At 34.7% G+C, this 6,582-nt stretch overlaps 1 protein-coding gene across 4 annotated transcripts in view; it reads left to right on the forward strand.

The window, feature by feature from the left end:
* Positions 1-6,582, forward strand: part of LOC129576966 (potassium voltage-gated channel subfamily KQT member 4) — a 197,050-nt gene that overhangs the window by 178,079 nt on the left and 12,389 nt on the right. The window lies entirely within an intron of this gene.

Consider the following 6,582-nt stretch of genomic DNA (forward strand, 5'->3'; position numbering starts at 1 on the left):
AACATGCAATATTGTACGATGTTTTTGAAATGAAAATCATGTATTTTCAAAGCAATTGCCCAATTAAATGGGCAGATTTTTTATTTTCTAAGCTAATTAGATCATAGCGAATATTTTAATACCAAAATCTGCCGTATTGGGGGAAAAAAGTATACTTTTCCGTGTAGCGCGAATAAAATCGCAAATCAAGCGATCCGCACAATTACATTAAAACAAGTAGAACAATTGTGATGGAATATGTTCTGAAGATGATAATTTTATGAAAATCTGACGTACACAGAAAAAAAAGTTGTTTGTACGATCAGCTCTTGGTCTATCTGACATAATCGGTTCAATTCGTCTGAGAAAATTGCGTTGTTTGGAATAACTTGCCAGAAAAAAATTCCCTGAGTTACATTTTCAGTCTTCATCCGTCACATTGTTTCTATTTCACCTAGTTAAAAATTAAGTAGATTGAGATTTTGGTAAAGGCTTTAGTCTCGACTTTTTTGGGCTCAATTTTAACTCTCTATATACAACACTTAACCATTCTTCTGTCCTCCCAAAAAGTGCCATTCAAATGTTCTGTATGATTGTGGTTTATTTAGTTTGCTTCTAGGAGTTGCGCACCATTTATTCAATTTGTCACTGTTACTGCCTCATCGAATTGAATTTCATGTAAGATTTGATCGAAACCGATTCAATAATATGATATTCCGTCGTTGATCGCGTGTAACGAAAAAAAAAACAGTTAATTGAGGTCGAAAATGTAGATGACAACGCTTTCAGTAACATCATATAATATTTGTTGATAGACCATTTTTTTCTCTGTTGACGTAATACCTTAATCCTTCACCGCGTTTCTATTATTTCTCTCTTTCGGTTTTGTAAATCATGTTCTTGTTTTTATCCCCTATTCACGGCCTATTTGCTCACCTGAACTTTCGCTTCTCGCACATAAATCATTCGATTGTGGAAAATGACCTTCTTATCGTGTGTGCCATTCCCACTATTCATATTCCATAACCGAAAAACCGGAACGTTAACTGGCTATGATATAGATGGCAAAAAAATGAAATAAACGCAATAAAGTCGAATTTCGTACAGAAAAAAAAAACGAATTGCAACAGAATAAAAAAACCTCCGTCGAACCGAAATGGGCCATAAATATCCTATTCAAAAGAGACTTAAAAAGATTTATTTGATGGTTTCAAGTTTTCGTTTTTCCCTCTTCGTTCGTCCATCGTTCTAATAAAATACACACATATGTACATACATATACGAAAAGCTCCGGGTCAATTGGATTAAAGTGTGGTTGGTAAAAGCTTGATGTATGTGTAGCATGCATACAGTCAGATGTCATTCCGCAGACCATCTGGAAGAAATTATTTTGATGTTTCCGGTATATCTGTTTTGACTGTGTCATGCTCATCCTTCCCGTTGACCAAAGCTACTTCGTACGTTAACGCTAAACTAAGCATATTTTCTAACGAGTTTTCATGACGAATTTCCACATCGGCTCTGTTCACATCATTATCTCAGCATCATTGGCTAGACATCCACCTCTAATTTTTTTTCGTCGATTTCTTTTGCTTATGCTCTACGTTGCATATTTTTCAGCAGCTCTTATCATGCATCCATTTTCCAAAATGTAAAAATAAAATCCGGCTCGCTTACTTTACGGATTGAACGGAGCATTCAAAGAGAGTGTGTATATGTACCGAACAAGAATAGAAATATCTGTTGTCGTTAATGGAAGACGAGAACCAGTTAAACGGATTTTCTGACTGTATGCTACACACTTTCCATCGCTTTTATACGACTAACTTTTAATGCGCACATCTCACAATTTTCAACAGCATTACAATATACAAGTAAATCTTCTGAGCCGATTTCTATTCATTTCAATTCCTTGTTGCTGTTAATAACCTTTGACGATTTGTGTTTTGATGTCTTGATGACCCACATTTCGACGATACGAACAAGAGTTGTGTAGAATGTGAACTTTCAAAGCTAATTCTTAGATATTATTAAATAATGATATAGATTAAGGTGTGCGTTCTCTCGAACGTAGTGTGTATTTTCCATGTAAAAATGGGAGAAGAGGAGAAATTTATAGAAATTTTTGCAGAGTTGTAGAAAGTGTATGGAAGAAATATTTCCATGGGATATTATGATTTGATAAAAAAAAACGGTCTCTGCTATAATCAACGGAAACGAATGGGTTCTGTAGATGTGAATACTTTTATGTCTTTATTTTGATTCACTCGCTTCGTTTAAATTCCATTAGAAAAAAAAACAAACAAAGAATACATCATATTATTATGAAACATTCGGCCAAGTGACGTAGAGCTCGGAAATTGATTTCATTTTAATTATTGGAATTGCTTTGTTTAAACATTTGCTTTCTCCAATGTTATTAACATTGGAACAACAATGCGAAGGTCAAACAAAATATGATGCAATAAATGGTGGACTGTGTAATAATAGGTAAACTTTAACAATACTTTGAGTTCTGTGCAAGCACATGTTTGGAGCACGTTGTTGCAGAAGCATGTTGCCAGGTTAACGCCACTGGATGGTTTACATAAGCATTTCATGGCATCAAAATGACGGCAACAAAATAAAAATCACATGTTCAATACCGAATTCAATTTGTTATGCGTTGCGTTTCACTTGTCGAATCGTCGTTTTTCTCACAATCGTCGGTTTTTTTCTTCAATTCTATGAAGCGGCCGTCGTCTTTAAAAAAAAACCGAAAGATTTAACCGAGTACATATATATTGATATCGATAGAGTAGAGCACAGTATAAATCAGCCTTGATGATTCCAATCTGAGCACATTTAACACCCTTTGCACTTTGTTATGAATATGCAGCTCCAATACTTTTTGGCACGCAAAAAGTTTCGTGAAGCACTCAAGCCGTATGACGTACGAGACGTTATGGAACAATATTCTTCGGGTCATGCGGACTTATTGAATCGTGTCAGGTGAATTTCACTCAACTCACTCACTACCACTCATGCATTCGCTCAACTGAAATTATTGTGAACATTGCGGTGGGGAACTGGGTTTCGGTTTGCTTTTGCATACATAACATGTATTCAAACAAAGTAAATTTTGTTATAAATTTCAAGAACGGACAGAGACGAGATGAAAAAAAAACACAACAAAACAAGCAAACCAAATCAGTCCCAATTCAGTCGTCCACAAATTCATTCGGAATCGAATGCACTCCAAAAACTTTCGATCTATTTCTTCCATTGCACAAACTAATGTTTGAACTCTCAATACTACCTTTTGCACACACACACCCACCCACTCCACACAAACACACAAAATCAAATCCGATGTGTCCGGATTTGGTCAACTTGGTGCTTTTGATTTGCGTATATCAATACAGGAATTTACAGTTTAGGTGAGATTTTTTTTCTAATACTCTCTCTCTCTCTCTCTCTCTCTCTCTCATTCTTTACTGTTTCGTTCCGTTAATTTTTTTCTTTCCTATACTTTTTAGTTCCATTTCAATTTTTTGCTTTACTCTCTGATACAGTTTTTGAATAGAATGAATCGCTGTCTCGTTCCAATGTTCCGCGGTATTCGTTTAGTGTAAATGTGTCTTTTGCCCGCATATCGCATCTAATGAACATTTCCACTCACCTCCCACCCACCCCATTTCTCAAAACCTTCCATTTTATTTCCATTGTGATTTTGATATCAATATATTCGAAAGATTCATTTGTGGTTGTAGGAACACATTGAAAATGCGATATATTTTCCACCATGTACAACGCGAATGCAATTGAAAGTGAACCAATATTCCGTGTGACACAAATGCACTTTAGCTTATTGTCAATTGGTTTCGTCGTGTTATTTTTTGTTTGTGTGTGTGTATTTTTTGGTCTCCCTGTATGAGTGTTTGATATTGAATATCCAGAGTCTCAGTGCCACATATTTAAATAATATAAACAAAATATGTTAACCAATGTGTGAATCAAAATTCATCGATGTTTTTGTAATTTCGTTTAAATGTGTGCACGTTGTGTGTGATTCGTATAATTTATTTGGAAATTATTTTTAAAGAAAATGGAGAAAAAAACACGTGCTTTTTGTTTAGCTACGTTTAGGAAAACAGTGCGAGAATACAGCTGTTGCCGCCACTGCTCAGTTGTTAATTCAATCAAATCGGCATGCAATTTTGAGATACATAAAACGCGACGGTTTTTCTTAATAAAAGATATCATTTCTCTGCTGCTCGTAACCCAATATGCAAATTTTCATGCGAATGTTTCGAAGTGGAGCCATTTCATGTATATACGTATACATGCTTCCAATGGAAAACGCTTTGAATAAATACTTTGTTCATTTTAAGCAACAAAAACAGAAATGCTCACTCCTTTCATACATGTGCGTTGTGAATTTTTATTGATATGAAAATATCATTTGCAGAATGTATATGATGGTGGTGCCGAACCAAAAGTCGGATTCATTTTACGTTTATTTTCAATCAAATCAACATATTATCTTTTCTCTTCTCACATCAGTTCAAACACAAAATATTCGTAAATAATTTATCGTATTTTTTTGTTGTTGTTGTTGTTCTTGAGTTGCTGTAAATGGCTTAATTCCATTTTTTTCACTCTTGACATATACACTGAAAACTATTAGAATTTAGTTATAATTTTTGTATAGTTTTAGCATGCATCTGATCAGATAGATTTTCTGATTTATGGAAATACGCATACACAAAAATGGTTTTGCGAAAATCTTTAGAGAGCTATTTGATTATTATGTTGTTGACGGATTACAAAACACTTACACCACACTTCAATTATGCTCCATACGACAGAGTTCAAAAGTGTTGTGTGCATAGCAGCACAATAGCGTCCGAAGTGAATAGGAGATTTTGTGCTATAATTTCGTTAACAAAAATGTTCAGCAACAAAATCCTTTAATGAAAATGGCTCTATTGAGAATCTCATACATGCACATTCGCAAACGTTGGGATTTCACTTTATTTTTAAAGTGGGTGAAAGGCCTCATGAAGACCATATACAATGAACAGCTCGTTTACACTATTTAAACCAAAACATATCATATTTGCATGAAAATGACCAGGGCTCACCAAAGTCAAAGTCGTAAATTTGACCGTAGTTAGTTCTTACGTGGTTAAAATAATTCAGATAGATTGTTATCGAAAACCAAAATCAAAGAACGTGTGAAGGCCTTATACCATTTGTGCTTTTTGAAATAATATGGAGCCGCCATGATTATTTACCAATCAATAGCACTGAAGTACAGTGTATTTGAGTCCGTACCTTCTCCACTACTGCTTGAAAGCACAATGGTATAAAAATCTGCAAGAAGTCACGCCTCGTTCTTTTTCTCCAATAAAGACTCCAGAAATAAGGCTTGAAAAGAAGTTCAAAATTAAGAGTATTTCGCTATGAGGCATACATTTGTGGCATCCTTTAGGAAATGAGTAATTTTGAAGCTAATTGCCAATAGTTTTTGTCTAGGGGAATTTATCATTCAAAAATTCATGAATTCCGGTGTGTTTTGAGCTATATTCAGAATATCCACTCATATTCACAGATATTCAGTCTTTCTTATTTGACAGTTCAGGCGTTCTCATCAGCCGCCATCTTGAATTCGTCGCCATCTTGAAAATTTTATTCAAAATATTCACAAAATTCACAACATTCACATATAATCGAAATTTTGACGATGATTCAATGAGAAAAATATCCACAATATTCACAAATATTCACATTTCTCAAGCCTTGAATGAAACCCCTAGGTTTTTGTGTAAAATGCAAAGAATCGCATTGAATTGTCTCTCAACCACAATGAAGCTAGCTGTTTGAAAAAGAGCAAACAGCCAGTCGACGTTCTTCTTTTTTCATTTGGAAAAGCTTTCTCTTTTAACATTCAGTGGTCGGCTCGAAAATACATGCATTGCGATGATGACCTCATAGTTTTGTGAATTTTTGTTTTGCAATTCAATCCTTGCTGTAATCTGAATTCGTTGAAATGCGGTCTTTGATGATCAATGAAATTGAAATCATTGAGCCTTCCATCGACAAAATGGGATGAATTTGATTTCGAATTGAAATGCAACGCACTCGGTATACCGTATGAATATTTATGGACTGCCGTTCAGCATATTTGACATGTAAAGATTTGATTCTGATGTAAAGTAAAGACGACGACATTCTTGTGTTACTTTTTGACATTTCAACATTCCCCAAACTCATATTTATGCGCTCATCGAAAATTCCAACAACAAAAAATCTTTTGAACAAAATGTAGATTAGGTGCCGTTGGCTACGAATGGTATAAAGGCGATGAACGCTTGATGCACGCTTCATTCAAATTATGCTTTAGCTTTTTCTAACGACATTTCTGTTTTTTTTCGACAAAAAGAGTAGAATATAACCACAATGTAGCTTAGAAAGTAAAGTACAGCATCAATTTATTTGAAAGAGAAAAAAAGTGTGAAAATTTTTTGTTCGATGTGCAAAAGCAGAGATTGCATATTTGCTGCTGATTAGGCCTGAGCTGAGCTGAATTTGCTAACTCAGGCGCCTGAAGCGTTATTT

Source organism: Sitodiplosis mosellana, unplaced genomic scaffold (genome assembly GCF_009176505.1).
Source record: "Sitodiplosis mosellana isolate CC-2019 unplaced genomic scaffold, AAFC_SMos_1.0 Smas_scaffold_6191, whole genome shotgun sequence".
Lineage (NCBI taxonomy): Eukaryota > Metazoa > Arthropoda > Insecta > Diptera > Cecidomyiidae > Sitodiplosis > Sitodiplosis mosellana.